The sequence below is a fragment of the Sapajus apella genome, unplaced genomic scaffold (genome assembly GCF_009761245.1).
Source record: "Sapajus apella isolate SASKATOON/1434 unplaced genomic scaffold, GSC_monkey_1.0 scaffold12, whole genome shotgun sequence".
Taxonomy (NCBI): domain Eukaryota; kingdom Metazoa; phylum Chordata; class Mammalia; order Primates; family Cebidae; genus Sapajus; species Sapajus apella.
In genome coordinates, this window is record NW_022436952.1 from 14751607 (window position 1) to 14769313 (window position 17707).

Consider the following 17707-nt stretch of genomic DNA (forward strand, 5'->3'; position numbering starts at 1 on the left):
GAAACCCCATTCTACAAAATATATGAAAAATTAGACAGGCATGGTGGAGTGTGCTTGTGGTCCCCGCTACTCAGGAAGTTGAGGTGAGAGGATCTCTTGAGCCTAAGAGGTTGAGGCTGCAGTGAGCTGTGTTCGTGCCACTGCACTGCACCCTGGGCAACAACATGAGACCCTGCCTTAAAAAAAAAAGATACACAGATTAAGAAAGCAAGAATCCCTTTCCTCTCTAAACTCATCAGTATTATTAACATTATTGATCAGGATGGGCTATGTTTTGCTGTACTAACAGAAAAGTCCAAAGAAGCCTTAGTAACTTGAAAAATGGGAGTTTGTTTCTTACTTGTGCATTTATTTACTGCTTATGATATATGTCCATGGCAGGTCAGCTGGAGGCTTTATTCCACCTTATCCTCACTCTGGGACCCAGACGATGGAAAAGATACTATCTGGAATATTGCTGGTTGCTATGACAGAGAGGAAAAAAGGGTTGGAGACCGGGTGCAGTGCCTCATGCCTGTAATCCCAGCTCTTTGGGAGGTTGACGCAGGTGGATCACCTGGGGTCAGGAGTTCGAAACAAGCCTGACCAACATGGAGAAACTCCATCTCTGCTAAAAAATACAAAATTAGCCGGGTGTGTTGGTGAGCGCCTGTAATCCCAGCTACTCGGGAGGCTGAGGCAGGAGAATCACTTGAACCTCAGTGAGCTGAGATCACACCATTGCACTCCAACCTGGGCAACAAGAGTGAAACTCCATCTCAATTAAAAAAAAAAAAAGAAAGAAAGAAAAAGAATTTAAAAACGGATGGAGAGAGGCAAGTGGCTGGTCATGGATGCGCTGACTCCTCACATATCAGCTCTCATGTCATTGGTCAAAGCAAGTCTCATGGCCATACCTCACTTCAAAGAGAGCACGGAAGTACACGCCAACTGCATGTTCGGAAAAAGAAAGAGAATATCTGTGATGAGCCTGGTGAATGCTATAGGTCTCTTTCAGTTGCAGATGGCAAAAATTAAATTAAAACCGGCCTAAGCAGAAAAGGGAATTTATTTACTGCCTTACCTAAGTCTAGGGGTTGTTGGCTTCAGACACCGTTGGATCCAGGTACTGAAATACGTCATCAATCATCCATCTGTCCTTTGTTTGGGCCTTTGTTCTCAGTGGATGTCTCCCCAAGTCATAACAAAAATGGCCTTCGGCAGCTTCACACTTGTTTCCCATCGACTATGAAAGGGAAGTCTCTTCTCACTGTTTTCTGAAAAAATCATTTCAGTATGATCTCATTTTTAGTAAAACACGTACACACAGGACTGGAAGGATACACCAAAGTTTAACATGAGTATGGGTAGAATTACAGGTGATTTTTTTTCTTACTATATTTTACTTTGCTCATTCACTGCAGTTATAGTTTGTAGGTAGCCACTGTTTATATAATAATAAGAGAACATGTCATTATAAAAGAAAGAGTAACAGCGAGTACTTCTGGAAACAGAAGACTTAGCAAACTGCACTGACCAGATGCCCTGAGGTGGAAAAAGTACCAGCCTCTCTTGGAAGTGTTCAGTCATTCTATTATGTTTTTTGTTTGACTGGTTTTTGCTTTTTGTCTGGTTTTCGGTTTTTCACTTTCCTGATCTGTCTTGGATGAAAAGTGCTGCTCTCAGGAAAATCCTGACACAGACTCTAAGCTTCGTTGGATCTATCCCTAGATGTGGACACAACTTGCCACCTCCCTTCCTTCCTTTCCTCTCCTTTCCTTTCCTCTCTTCTTTCTTTCTTGACAGGTCTCACTTGGTCACCCAGGCTAGAGTGCAGTGGCATGATTACAGCATACTGTAACCTTGACTTTGTGGGCTCAAATGATCCTCCCACCTCAGCCTGCCAAGTAGCTGGGACTGGGCATGTGCCATCGTGCCCAGCTAATTTTTATTTTCATTTCATTTAATTTATTTATTTGGTAGAGACGAAGTCTCACTATGTTTCCCAGGCTAATCTTGAACTCCTAGGTCCAAGCAATTCTCCCACCTCCCAAAGTGCTGGGATTATAAGCATGAACCACCACATCTGACCTACAGCTGCTTTTAAGAATCTGTAATAATGAAATAAACAGTGGTTTAAAACATGAAGTAATCTAAACTATCAGTATTTTCTTGTTTTGTTTTGTTTTTTGAGATGGAGTCTTAGTCTGTTGCCCAGGCTGGAACGCAGTGGCATGATCTTGGCTCACTGCAACCTCCGCCTCCTGAGTTCAAGCAATTCTCCTGCCTCAGCCTCCCAAGTTGCTGGAATTACAGGCATGCACCACCACACCCGGCTAATTTTTGTATTTTTAGTAGAGACGGGGTCTTGCCATGTTGTCTAGGTTGGTCTTGAACTCCTGACCTCAAGTGATCTGCCTGCCTCGGCCTCCAAAAGTGCTGCCAGGCCTATGCTTGATTTTTTAAATGCTTTTTTTTTTTTTTTTGCAAAATTGCCTTTATTTGTTTATTGAGAGAGGGTATTTCGCTGTAGCCCAGAATTGGTTGTAAAACTCTTATCATAATAGTAACAAAATACTTTGTACTTAGGATATATAAAAAACACGTAACAGCGATTTCTGCAATTCCTTTCTCCAGCTAAAATAGTTTTGGTATAAAATTAAATAATCAATTGTCTGCCATGTTCATGGAATGGAAAGTTGTAATCATTAATTTGTGGGTTTTTTTTTTTTTGTTGTTGTTGTTGTTGTTTGTTTTTGAGATGGAGTCTCACTCTGTTGCCTAGGCTGGAGTGCAATGGCATGGTCTCAGCTCACTGCAACCTCTGCCTCCCGGGTTCAAGTGATTCTCCTGCCTCAGCCTCCCAAGTAGCTGGGATTACAGGTATGTGCCACCTCGCCTGGCTAACTTTTGTATTTTTAGTAGAGACGCCCAGGCTGGTCTCAAACTCCTGACCTCAGGTGATCCACCTGCCTTCACCTCCCAAAGTACTAAAATTACAGGTGTGAGCCACCATGCCTGGTCCATTAATTTGAATTGAATTGCATTTTGCTAGAAACATCTTTATGCTATTAGAAGGATGTGATTGCCATTTTTTAGGATGATAATCCTAAAAAACAAAAGCATAATAAAGCCCCAGAGATTTTTGATTTTCTTTTTTTTTTTTATTTATTTTTATTTTTTTATTTTTTTATTTATTTATTTTTTTTTTGAGACGGAGTTTTGCTCTTGTTACCCAGGCTGGAGTGCAATGGCGCGATCTCGGCTCACCGCAACCTCTGCCTCCTGGGTTCAGGCAATTCTCCTGCCTCAGCCTCCTGAGTAGCTGGGATTACAGGCATGCGCCACCATGCCCAGCTAATTTTGTGTATTTTTAGTAGAGACGGGGTTTCACCATGTTGACCAGGATGGTCTCGATCTCTTGACCTCGTGATCCACCCATCTCGGCCTCCCAAAGTGCTGGGATTACAGGCTTGAGCCACCGCGCCCGGCCAAGATTTTTGATTTTCACATTGAATTGCAGCTTTTATAAATGCAATTTTCTTCTCATACTAATGGACATGCTGGAGTTGCATTTGGCTTTTTGAGTTATACATTTGTTACAAATAATTCTTTTCTTGTTCTTGCTTTGATCAATAATTCAGTGTTCTTTTAATGACGAATATGAAGTTGTAGGGATTTCATCTGATCTTTTCAAATTATGGGTTTGAAGATATTTTTTGTTCATTTTCATATGATTAGTAATTAAATCTTATTAGGTAAGGAATTTGTAAATGTCCTGTATGCAAATTTTATGTGAGTCATGCTCAGCAGACTTCGGTTCACTTTCATTGTTTCCAGTTTTTAGAAATTTAGGCAGACTTCTATTTTCTCTTCTTTCAGGCTTTTTGTTCTCTGAGCTTCACATCTGTATTTTCTTTTTGTTTTCTTTTTTTTTTTTTTTGAGACAGTTTCACTCTGTTGCCAAGGATGGAGTGCAGTGTGCAGTCTTGGCTCACTCCAACCTCTGCCACCCGAGTTCAAGCAAATTTCCTGCCTTGGTCTCCCGAGTAGCTGGGACTATAGGCATGCGCCACCATGCCCAGCTAATTGTTTTTGTATTATTAGTAGAGATGGGGTTTCACCATGTTGTCCAGTTTGGTCTCAAACTCCTGACCTCGAGTGATCTGCCCACCTCAGCCTCCCAAAGTGCTTGGATTACAGGTGTGAGCCGCCGTGCCCAGTCCACTTCTGATCTTGATTTATACTTAAGTATAAATTATTTATTTATACTTATTAAATTATACTTATTTATTTTTAATTATTAAATATTTTAAATAATTTAAAAATAATTATTAAATATTTTTAATAAATATTAAATTATTTTTAAATTATTTAAAATTAAAGCTGAATTCATATTTAAATCTATGGAAATATTAATTTTTATAAAAATTCATAATTCTAGCCTTGTCAATTTGGTTGTCATTGTATTTGTCCATGTAGTTGCCAATTTATATTGTTTCATGAATGTTGTCTCTATACCTGATTATATAGAAATATAAGGATAATAAGAATTATTTAATGTTGCCGGGCGCGGTGGCTCAAGCCTGTAATCCCAGCACTTTGGGAGGCCGAGGCGGGTGGATCACGAGGTCAAGAGATCGAGACCATCCTGGTCAACATGGTGAAACCCCGTCTCTACTAAAAATACAAAAAATTAGCTGGGCATGGTGGCACGTGCCTGTAATCCCAGCTACTCAGGAGGCTGAGGCAGGAGAATTGCCTGAGCCCAGGAGACGGAGGTTGCGGTGAGCCGAGATCGCGCCATTGCACTCCAGCCTGGGTAACAAGAGCGAGACTCCATCTCAAAAAAAAAAAAAAAGAATTATTTAATGTTACAAAATATTCAGCTGTCACTTGCAGCTGTTGCGAATACCAGAAGCATGCATCACTGACAAATGGTACCCTGTTATACAAGAATCTATTGCGTTTGTGCTGAGAAGATTTGACAAGTTCATTAATTTATCTTTTTTTATTAATGCCTTTTCCTCCCTGAGCTCTGATGCAGTGTCTAGCTCTATGTTAGCAGCGGTACAACTCACAAATCTTCATGGCATTCCGATTCATTCCCCCTCCTCTTTTTTTTTTTTGGTTTCAAGGACATATAGGGCTGGAGTGTAAAGAAGGAATTTCTTGGGCCCTGAAACAGTGTAAGTCATGAGAACAGATGGATGGAGTATACGGGTTGTGCCATGCCAGCACTAAGGGGCAAATATCAAGTTGCAGATATCCATACATTCCTTAATATACGAATGTGTTGTGTTTGTTCTATGTGAGGTCCTCCAAAGCTCAAGTTCCCTGCTTGCCTGGGTTAAGGGCGGCAGTCACTTTGGATGTTGTCTTAGGAACTAGTGAAAGATCTCTGGAGAGTGATATCTTCAGCAAAACAGAATGGGGAAAGGAGCCACCTAGGTAAGATTCGGGAGACAGAGCAGAAGCAGATTTACCATGAGGTGAATGAAGCTTAAGTTTCAAGCTCCCTCATTTGTACAGATTGCTCCAAGGTTCTGGTTCCTTCCTGATTTTGTGTTCTTTTTCTTGAAGATGTTCCCAACTCACAAAAGTGAAGTTTGAAAAACTTAAGGCAGGATATCAGAGCCCAAACCAGACAGGTTCAGGGTAGCTCAGGGCAGGGTCCTCTTCTAGCAGCGTCCTGGAATACTCAACAGGAACCAAAGGCATATGAGCTGGGAGCAGAAGGTCTGGGCCAATCCAGTAGGGTTTTAGAGTGACTTCTGCAACTGCAGGGTGAGGCGGGGCGTGGTGGCTCACACCTGTAGTCCCAGCACTCTGGGAGGCTGAGGTGGGTGGATGCCTTGAGTCTAGTTTTGTCATGGGCAACATGAAAAATCTTATTTCTACAAAAATGAGTCGGGTGTGGTACCATGTATCTGTAATCCCAACTACTCAGGAGGCTGAGGTGGGAGGATTGCTTGAGCCCGGGAGGCAGAGGTTGTAGAGCTGGGATCACACGAATGCACTCCAGACTGGGTAACAGAGTCAGACTATCTCAAAAAAGCAAAATGCAAAATAAGAAACTGCAGTAGTGAGATTCATCTAGAGCAGCCCTGATCAACAGAAATATAATGCAAGTTACATGAATGATTCTGAATTTTCTAGTGGGCACGTTTAAATAAGTAAAAACAAACAGATGAAAGTAATTTTAATATTTTATTAAACTCCTTGTATCTAACATATTAACTACGTCCTTAAAATCTGTTTGTTTTGTTTGAGACAGAGTCTTGCTCTGTCATCCAGGCTGGAGTGTAGTGGCGTGATCCTGGCTCACTGCAACCTCCGCCACCTGGGTGCAAGCAATTCTCCTGCCTCAACCTCCCGAGTAGCTGGGATTACAGGCACCCGCCACCATGTCCAGCTAATTTTTGTATTTCAGTAGAGATGGGGTTTCTGCATGTTGGCCAGGCTGGTCTAAAACCCTGACCTCAAGTGATCCACCCGCTTCAGCCTCACAAAGTGCTGGGATTACAGGCGTGAGCCACCACACCAGGCCTGATGTATATTTTATACTTACAGCACATCTCAATTCATATTAACCCCATTTCAGCCACTCAATTGCTATGTGTGGCAGGTGGCTACCATACTGTGAATACGGCTCTGCGTCTGCTTCTGCCTTCCCATCAGTGCAAGCTGGGATGCTGCTAGAATGAATCACCCTCAACTTGGTGGCATAAAATGGCACACATTTATTCTCTTACAGCTTTGAAGATCAGAAATCCAAAATGGGTCTCACAGGGGCTAACATCAAGATGATGATCAAGCTATCTTTCTCCTGGAGACTCTGTTCCTTGCCTTTTTCAGCTTCCAGAGGCTGCCAACATTCCTTGGCTCATGGCTCTGCACTGCTCTGACTTCTGCTTCCATAGTCACATCTCCTCTGACTCTGACCCTCCTATGAGGACCTCTGTGTTTATAGTGAGCCCATACAGATAATCCAGGATAATTGCCCCATATCTCAAGATCCTTACCTTGATGACACCTTTATGGTGTAAGGTAGCACACTCACAGGTTCCGGGAATTGAGATCTTTGGGGGACCATGATTTGGCCTACAATAGGTGCTTAGAAGGGGCTATGGTCACAGAGGAAGAGTGCTCAGGCTTGTGGGCAAAATCGGGCTAGGGAAAAAGGAATTACTACATTTTATCCAGAGTAAGAGTTGAATGAGCTAAAATTCCATAGGAGGAAAACTAGGGGAAGCTGAAGGTGTTGAGTCTAAGGGGGACCTATGGTTTGAATATTTGTCTCCCCTGAAACTCGTGTTGAGATCTAATTCCTAATGTGGCAGTGTTGAGAGGCAGCACATTTGAGAGGTGATTGGGTCACGAGGGCAGAACCCTCATGAATGGATTAGCGCATTCATGGATTAAAGGGTTAATGGACTCAGGGATTAATGAGACATCTCGGGAGCGAGACTGATGGCTTTACAAGAAGAAAAAGAGAGACTTTTGCTAGCACACTCAGCACCTTGCCCTGTGATGCCCTGAGCTGTCTCAGGACGCTCCAGAGAGACCCCACCAGCAAGAAAACCCTCTGCAGATGCAAACCCTCAATGCAGGATTTCTCAGCTTCCATAATTATAAGAAATACATTTCTTTCATTTATAAATTACCCAGTTTCAGGTGTTCTGTCATAAAGAACTGAAAATGAACTAAGATAAGAGAAAACCTGGCCAAGGCCCATCCCAACCAAGCAGCAGTGTTCCTATTCTATTTATTTATTGCCATTTAGGAAATATTAAAAGTATATACACATACACACATCTATATATGTGTGTGTATATATATATATATATACTTTTTTTTTTTTTTTTGAGACAAGAGTCTAGCTCTTTCACCCAGGCTGGAGTGCAATGGCAGTATCTTGGCTCACTGCAACCTCCACCTCCCAGGTTCAAGCTATTCTCCTGCCTCAGCCTCTTGAGTAGCTGGGATTACAGGTGTGTGCCACCACGCCCAGCTAATTTTGGTATTTTTAGTAGAGACAGAGTTTCAACATGTTGGCCAGGCTGGTCTCAAATTCCTGGTCTCAAGTGGTCTGCCCGCCTTGGCCTCTCAAAGGGCTGGGATTACAGGTGTGAGCCACTGTGTTCAGACCAAAGGTCATATTTATTTCACACAGCTTCAGGCCCATGCCCTCCATACTATCCTGTGCCACACATGCCCATAACCTCAGTGTGCAAGTCAGAGGCAGAACTCTCAAGATGAGTTTAGTGTAGAGATGATCGTTTAAACATTAAAATATTCATGGGATGAAAAAAATAGGTATATTGTATTTTACCATAGGAAAATCAGTAACATGGGACCACATACTCCTGACCAAGGACTCAGCACTAAATAAGACAAAAATACATCTTAAAAGATTATAAAATCTGTAATCACCTAACTCAATAAATGTGTGCCACTCCAACTTCTATAAAATGGGCTTTGACATACTCTATACAATGATTACACAGGGAGGCCAGTGAACTGTAGAGCACATAAAAGTACCATTGGATCATACACTTGAACACAAGCCTAGTTTGATGGCTATCATGTGGTCAATTTTAATCTTGCTGAACTTGTTAGACCTTAGCATGGCTCATAGGAGATGATTTAATGATCCAACACATCTCACAGATGCCTTTATTTTCTCTTGATCTGTTTCCCTGGAGAGCAAGCAGAGGTATTTAAAACAATTTCCAAAAATTAGACAGTACATTCGGTGCTTAATGTGCTATTGGTAATGACAGTCCTTCTAGCCAACTGGGTCCAGAGTACTGAGGAGACAAGGCAGGAGGGGTGGATGCCTGGCATGTGACACACCCACCCACTGGATGGGACATGCTCTGGGAGGGAAGCCCACGAGTGTGGGTGCTGGGTATGGCAGGCAGAACTCAGAACTTGGGGTGCAAGGAAGCTGATAATTAATTTTTTTTTTTTTGAGATGGAGTCTTGTTCTGTTGCCCAGGCTGGAGTGCAGTGGTTTAATCTTGGCTCACTGCAACCTCTGCTTCCCAGGGTTCAAGTGATTCTCCTGCCTCACCCTCCCAAGTAGCTGGGACTATGGGCGCGTGCCACCACACCTGGCTCATTTTTTGTATTTTTAGTGGAGATGGGGTTTCACCATGTTAGCCAGGATGGTCTCGATCTCCTGACCTCGTGATCCGCCCGCCTCAGCTTCCCAAAGCACTGGGATTACAGGCGTGATAATTAACCATTTTATAGTAAAATAGGAGGCCTCAGAGTCATCTGGTATAACAAAAGGTGGACAGAGGGTAGCGACAGATCAGGTTTTTAATGAACACCCTTGGCATTCTGGGATACAAGTCACCATTTAAAATATTTTGGAGTGACCCCAGAGATCCATGACCTGTAGTCATTTGTCATTTTGCCAGAACAAGGATTTTAAACATCTGAGGACCTAAGAGCCACTTGAGTGGATGGCTAGCATTCTATCTCACCATAACTTTGTGGTTCTTTTTTTTTAATGAATGAGAGGTTCTTACGTTGCCCAGGTTGGCCTATGAACTCATAGCCTCGCCTCTCAATCACCAGGACAATTGGCCTGAGCCACCGTGGCTCCTGATTTTGCAGTTCTTTGTTCATGGTTGGGGATGCAGAAGTTTTCCTTTGGTAATTAAAAAAATAAAAACAACCACGATGGTTTTTTCTTTGGAAAAAAGTCAGCTGCTTCTTACTGGTATTAAACTGAAGAGAAATTCAGCCAGAAAATGAAATATAACTGAGTGTGAAATGCAGCTGTGCTGGACTAGACAGGGTTAACACTTGTGTTTCCCTCCCTCCCTCCCTGCCTGCTCTTTCTCTCTCTTTTCCCCTCTCTTTCTCTGTTTCTTTCTTCCTTTCTCTTTTATTCTTCTGTCTTTCTCTTTTCCTTCTTCCCTCAATCCCTTCCTCCCTCCCTTCTTTCCTTCCTTTCTTCCTTCCTTCCCTCCTTCCTCTCTTTCTCTTTTCTCTCTCTCTCTCTCTTGCTCTTTCTTTCTTTCCCAGAGTCTCCCTCTGTCACCCAAGCTGGAACGCAATGGTGTGAACACTGCAGCCTCTAACTCCTGCCTCCCAGGGTGCTGGATTACTGGAGTGAGCCACTGCCCCTGGCCCCCACTTACACTCTATACAAAAGAAAGACATTGAAGAAGCTGTTTGAATATGACCCAAAAAAATGGTCATCAAAGGAGTAACTTACACTTTAGTGAAACTTGAAAAGGAGTTTAATATGCTACATGAGGTTATGCACATGAAACAGTGAGCCTTTGATTCTGGAGAACAAGAGGCATCTGCATAAACAACATAGAGATTCAAAAAGGCTTGGGAAAGTGTTGCTCAAGCATGTCATGGGTTGGCTGTAATCAGAAATCAAGCTTGTGGGAGCTGTTGTTGGGAAAGCCCGTCAGCAGGTAAGCAGCAACATTGCCCCTGGCTAGAGTTGTGAGGAGGGACTTGGGTGGAGCATGGGGAGGGACTTAGACCTGGAAGGCCTGGAGGAAGAGCTCAGCAAATCATCATGATCACACCACTACACTCTGCACTGCAGCCTGGGTGGCACGGTGAGACCCCGGATCTTAAAAAAAAAGTTGGGGTTGGAGGAGGACTTTTGGCCCCAGGAATGAGACAGAAGCTAGCCAACAGAACCCAGGACAGGCTGGAAGTCCAAGCTGACCCCACAGCAAACTTACTTTGTGTTGTGTTCCCCAGTACCAAGCCAAACATCCTACTCTTCCTTTCCTTTCTTTTATTTTTATTTTTATTTTTTTTTTGAGACAGAGTCTTGCTCTGTTGCCAGGCGCCAGGCTGGAGTGCAGTGGCGCGATCTTGGCTCACTGCAACCTCCACCTCCCGGGTTCAAGCAATTCTCCTGCCTCAGCCTCCTGAGTAGCTGGGACCACAGGCATGCGCCACCACGCCCAGCTAATTTTTACATTTTTTAGTAGAGACGGGTTTTCACCATGGTCTTGATCTCTTGACCTTGTGATCCACCCGCCTCTGCCTCCCAATGTGCTGGGATTACAGGCGTAAGCCACCATGCCCGGCCCCTACTCTTCCTTTCTATGATCAGGATTAGTCCTAAAAATTGTGGCAGCGCTGAGCCTACAGGTTTGAAGGGGTTCAGGAGATCTGAGATACGGAGAAGAGGGCCAAAAATGCTAGGAACTAGGAAGGGTGTGAGGACATTTTCTGAATGAGAAGAGCATGCAGAGCTCCTGGATAGGTCAAATGATGTAACATCTGGTTCTCCCTCTTTGCTGGGGAACCTTTATATTAAAAAAGTCCTCAATTTGTGGCTGCCTGGCTTAAGGCTAGGGCAATTTGTACTGTGTCGACTTGAGTAAGTTGAGATCTACATTTCCCAGAATACCATTCCCCATACGGTTTCAAGAGTGAGTTGGCCAAAATTGGAATTTGCAGGATATTAGGCAGGCAGAGGTGAAGTAGCAGTCCTGACCCTTTGTAGGCTGTCGTGATTAGAAGTGATTACAGACAGATGCAGAGGTGCCTATAAACCACTGGTTTCAGGTGTGGGCTCGTTGTTTTCTTGCTGTCTTCTGCTCCCAATCTACCGCTTCTTATCAACTGCTGATCTATAGAACAACAGTGGCTTTTTTTTTTTTAGACACAGTCTGGTTCTGTTGCCCAGATTGGAGTGCAATGGTGTAATCTTGGCTCACTGCAATCTCTGACACCCCCTCCCCGCCGTCCAGGTTCAAGCAATTCTTGTACCTCAGCCTCCCAAGTAGCTGGGACTACAGGCGTGGGCCACCATGTCTAGCTAATTTTTCAATTTTTAGTGGAGACTTGGTTTAGCCATATTGGCCAGGCTGCTCTCAAGCTCCTGGCCTCAAGTGATCCAACTGCCTTGGCCTCCCAAAGTGCTGGGATTACAGGTGTGAGCCATTGCACCCAGACCAATGGTGAACCCTTGACTCACTGCCAGATACTTGACAGTGAGGCACAAAAAAAGTAGCTACGCAGAGCGACGGCTTTCCACTGACCTCCCATGAGCTTGTTTTGCCATTCTATTTTGGGGCTGGATGTGCTTAGCTTCTCAGATTGACCAAATAGTAATCTCTTCTCTGATCCCCAACTTTTCTCCTGGACCTTCACTTTCTTGCGCCCTCCCAGTTAAAATGTATAAGATCTTGTCCTAGAATACATTTCCTATCCCATAAGTAGTAGTTCTGCTTCCCTGAATAACCTCTGACTATATACTAGGCAGGCTGTGAAAAATCCAGGCGGCTGCTTACTTACTGTACGGATTATTTGGTTCCAAGAAACAGAAAGCCATGCTGAACCAATTTAAGCAAAAAAGGGGCTCTTTATTGGCTGATGTTCTCCAACCATGGAAGTGCTGGGGTGACTGGAGCCAGGAATTTAAAAACGGTCAGTCTCTTATCTCTGCCACTCTTTTCCTGTTAGCTTTATTCTTCCCTACATGGGGAAAGGCCAATCAGCCCAGCTTGGGTCATGCGTCTACCACGAGGACTAATCACAGGCTAGAGGAATGAGGCATTACAATTGATCCACCTGGCTCACTTGCCCACCTCCATGATATGGGATTGAGCCTATTATTAGAAAAAAGGGTAGCATAAATGTGGCTGCTCAGAGAATTGTAAGCCAGGAAACTACCTCCAGTTACGTCTACTACACTACTTTTAGTAAAATTCAACTGGGCAATTTTGAGCGTAACGAAAGCCATTTCTAGCTAAGGCATTTAAAGACATGTCTAGTAGTTGGAGGACACAAATAAGTTGCATACGCTCTTCATAGAATCTGATGTTACAGACCAGGCGCAGTGGTTCACACCTGTAGTCCTGGCATTTTGAGAGGCCAAGGTGGGTGGATCATCTGACATCAGGAGTTCGAGACCATCCTGTCCAACATGGTGAAGCCCTGTCTTTACTAATAACACAAAAATTAGCCGGGTGGGGTGATGCATGCCTGTAATCGCAGCTACTCGGGAGGCTGAGGCAGGAGCATTGCTTGAACCGGGAGGCAGAGGTCGCAATGAGCTGAGATCACACCATTGCACTCATCTGGCTGACAAGGGCAAAACTGTGTTTAAAAAAAAAAATCTGATATTACACTAAAGGCTTTGAGACCTTTTTGTACTTTACGGGAAACCTTAAAAACATCAGTTTATTATTGAGGATCTTTAGATGGAGCTCCAAAATGTGTCTCACTAGAGGCTTGCTAAGATGGGCAAAAGACACTTTGACAGTGAAAGAAGAGAAGAGCAACATAAAGTCTTTTTTTTTTTTTTTTTTTTTTAGTAGAGATGAGGTTTCACCTTATTGGCCAGGCTGGTCTTGAACTCCTGGCCTGATGTGATCTGCTAGTCTTGGCCTCCCAAAGTGCTGGGATTACAGGTGTGAGCCACTGTGCCCAGCCAAGATCAATGTAAGTCTTAATTAGGAAGCAAAAAAGTGAAAGATGGAGAAGACTACATCTTTACTACATTGAGTCTCTCCATTCATTAACATGATATATAATAATGTCTCCATTTATTTAAGAATTATTTTAGGCCGGATGCGGTGGCTCACACCTGTAATCCCAGCACTTTGGGAGGCCGAGGCATGTGGATCATGAGGTCAAGAGATCGAGACCATCCATGGTCAACATGGTGAAACCCCGTCTCTACTAAAAATTAGCTGGGCATGGTGGCACGTGCCTGTAATCCCAGCAACTCAGGAGGTTGAGGCAGGAGAATTATCTGAACCCAGGAGGCAGAGGTTGTGGTGAGCTGAGATCGCACCATTGCACTCCAGCCTGGGTAACAAGAGCGAAACTCCATCTCAAAAAAAAAAAAAAAAAAAAAAAGAATTATTTTATGTCTTTAAATAAAGGTTGTAAGTTTTCTCCATGAATGTTTTGGCCATATTTTATTAGACTTATTCCTAGATACTTTATAGATTTTGGTACTATTACAAATGGTATTTTAAAAATTAAATATTCTAATTGTTTGCTATTAATATATAAGGAAGTATCCTCCCCCACCTCCCAGACATCTTATATCCGGAAACTTTAGTGAACTTTATCATTAGTTCTAAGAATTTATCTGAAGAGGCTCTTGAATTTTCTCTATATTGTCTCCTAATTTTTCACATTAAAGTTAATTTTTCTTAGGTGAAAAGTCTAAATTAAATAATGTAGGTCTAGGATTATAATATCCCGTATTATTGTTTTATGCCTTAACAACTAACAAAATTGATTTAGCTCTTACTGAAAATCATACTGGTCTACGCGAGTGCTTTGCAAAGTGTGTTTCATCAGCCAGGAGAAAGTTTTCATATTTCATACTATATTCTTTTCTTGAAGGTTCAAAAAGGTCCTGAGAAGTCCTGCAAAGAAATGTCTCAAAATTGGGTAAACCCTGCATTCCAAACTGACTTCATCATGGAACCCCCTTCCAAATAATACTTTCAAGCCTTTTGAAGAACTACTTTTAAAAAAATTACTATTATTATTTTTTCTCTCCTCCCCTTCCCTGAAGAACTACTTTTTATAAAGAACACACTTTGGGAAATGGTGGTCTAATGAAATAGGTCATGAAAACTGGATAACCCCAGGATTTTCTCAAGAATCTACTCTCTCATTCACGATGTTCTGTGGAAGCTAAACTGGGTGGTATAAGGCTCTATCTGGCTTTTTCTTTTTCTGTTCTTCAGTCTGTAACAATAACTCCCCGTGGGTTAATGTTGGCATCTAAAAGAAAAGAAAAATATGCACATTAAGTCTCATGAGGCTACCCAGTATGTCTGTTCCTCAGGAAAGGGTCACAGCTGGTCGCAGTGGGAGATCGTCCTTGCAGTTCCATCAGTATCTTTTAACCAATGTTGAGATCACATTTCTTCTCTTTCTGTTTCCCTTCCTGCTACACCCCAGGCCATCAGCTCTCATGCCCTGTGTTTTTCCCCACATTATACAGAACCACAAGTGTTTATCAAAAGCTGTTCTTTCCGTGTTCTGTATTATGTACAAAGGCTAAAAATTTGACAGAGTATAACTAAATAAATGGAAATGTAAAAGCCTCACAAGTAGGAACATACTTTATTGGGCGGGGGGAAAGCTGTGGTTATGTAAGTTTTCCTTGGATTGCTATTTCTGATCAGGATGCTTATTACATTATCTGAAAGAATAATGATGAGTGTCTACCTTAATGGGTCTCACATCAAACTTACTTGAGGAGTTCAGAAAAAACACAGGGTTTTCCCCACCTGGGACCCCCTGCTTTAGAATCTCCAGTGATTAAGCACTTGTATTTTTAAATGCTCTGGAGTTCATTCTTTGGCATTTATTAGGTAGCCTTTCTTTTTAAGTAAATCATTTTTCAATATGGTCTTGCCTACATTTTTTTTCCTGACCTCGATTTAAAATTACAATAAAGAATATTTTTAATTTTTACTTTTGTTTTGCCTAATAAAGCACAATAAAGCATAAAAAAATCAATTCTGGCCAGAAGCGACAGACAGCTCATGCCTGTAATCCCAACACTTTGGGAGGCCAAGGCATGAGGATAACTTGAGCCCAGGAGTTCAAGACTTGCCTGGGCAACATAGGGAGACTATGTCTTGACCAAAAAAAAAAAAAAAAAAAAAAAAAAAAAAAAAATGCCTGCTGTGATAGTTCATGCCTGTACAGCTACTGAGGAGGCTGAGGTTGAAGAATCACTTGAGCCCAGGAGGTTGAGGCTACAGTGAGCCATGAATGCACTACTGCACTTCAGCCTGGGTAACAGAGTGAGACCCTGTCCCAAAACAAAACAGAACAAAACAGAACAGAACAACCTTCCAAACACAAACAAATGTTTTTTCCACATCTGGCTCTGATCCGTGTTCATATAGAGAAATTTTGGAATTCTGAATTTGTCACTTAGCATTTTATTTTTAAAAATTTCCGGCCGGGCGCGGTGGCTCAAGCCTGTAATCCCAGCACTTTGGGAGGCCGAGGCGGGTGGATCACGAGGTCAAGAGATCGAGACCATCCTGGTCAACATGGTGAAACCCCGTCTCTACTGAAAATACAAAAAATTAGCTGGGCATGGTGGCGCGTGCCTGTAATCCCAGCCTCTCAGGAGGCTGAGGCAGGAGAATTGCCTGAACCCGGGAGGCGGAGGTTGCGGTGAGCCGAGATCGCGCCATTGCACTCCAGCCTGGGTAACAAGAGCGAAACTCCGTCTCAGAAAAAAAAAAAAAAAAAAAAAAAAATTTCCATGCTACCATACAGTGATTGTCATTTTTAGCAATTGCATGATGTTCCAACGTGTTTTTATTTGTATCATAACTTAGCTAACCGTTTCTTTATTATCAGACATTTAAGCTATTTCTCTATTTTTAGTTGCCCTAAGGAGCTTGATGTGTATGGATTTTGCTTTTGTTTTGAACCAATTATCTTGGGATAATTTTCTGGAAGTCTGGTTATTGGGTCAAAGGATATGAACTTTTTTTTTTATGACTTTTGTTAATAATTACTAAATTGCTTTCCAAAAGGTTGAACAAATTCACAAAGGCATATCCCAACCCCATGGCACAATTGCTGAGGTTTTCAGGGAAGGACAGGCAATTCTAGAGGTCTGTTGGGTTTTCCCATGACAAAGAAAGAAAGACTACAAATATACAAGTCATATTACCTTATCTAAGAAGAAACACAAGGAGCCTAATGATAACAACAGTATTATGGCACTGCCCAACCATCTCACCCACTATGGGCCAGCACTTTCCTTGCATTCTTTCTATTATATAATTCTAATATATATTCTACAATTCTCAACCCTAGGAAGTTAGATCTTACTGCATCTCAGTTCACAGATGAGGCAAGGTTGGGAAGAGAGGTTAAAGCCTTGCCCCAGGGTTATACAGTGAGGTGGTATTGTAATGTGGATTTGAACCCTCTATTGTTGGGTTTTAAAATTTTATTATTTCATCTTTTTTTCTTTTTCTTTTTTTTTTTAAGATGGAGTCTTGCCCTGTTACCCAGGCTGTAGTGTAATGGCATGATCTTGGCTCACTGCAACCTCCACCTCCTGGGCTCAAGCAGTTCTCCTGCCTCTGCCTCCCGAGTAGCTGGGATTACAGGCATGTGACACCACATCCACCTAATTTTTTGTTTCTTTAGTAGAGATGGGGTTTCACCATGCTGGCCAGGCTGGTCTCAAACTCCTGACCTCATGATCCTCCCATCTTGGCCTCCCATAGTGCTGGGATTACAGGTGTGAGCCACCACACCCAGCCTATTTCATCTTTTTAAAAAACTTTAAAAAAATGTTTTCTTTCTTCTTTCCTTCCTGCTTGAATCAGAATGAATCCTGTGTTTTACAAATGCTGCTATGCTATTAGGTTGGTGCAAAAGTAATTGTGGGTTTTGCCATTACAGTTTACTTTTTTTGTGTGTGAGATGGAGTCTTGCTCTGTCACCCTGGCTGGAGCTTGGTGACGCAATCTCGGCTCACTTCAACCTCCGCCTCCCAGGCTTAAGCGATTCTCCTGCGTCAGCATCCCTAGTAGCTGGGATTATAGGTGTACGCCACCATGCCTGGCTAATTTTTGTATATTTAGTAGAGATGGGGTTTCTAAAGAGACCATGTTGGCCAGGCTGGTATGAACTGACCTCAAGTGATCTGCCCACCTTGGCCTCCCAGAGTGCTGGGATTATAGGCATGAGCCACCGTGCTCAAGCCTTACAG

At 42.7% G+C, this 17707-nt stretch overlaps 1 long non-coding RNA gene across 2 annotated transcripts in view; it reads left to right on the forward strand.

The window, feature by feature from the left end:
- The window catches only part of LOC116553035, a 42197-nt gene extending 27138 nt beyond the window's left edge, over window positions 1-15059 (forward strand). The window contains exon 4 of one of the 2 annotated variants that reach the window (XR_004269605.1): window positions 14344-15059. This is a non-coding gene — a long non-coding RNA (uncharacterized LOC116553035). Of the gene's footprint in view, window positions 1-381; window positions 478-14343 lie in introns of those variants that run through there. The other variant, XR_004269607.1, reaches the window with a different exon arrangement.
- Window positions 15060-17707: the final 2648 nt, after the last annotated feature.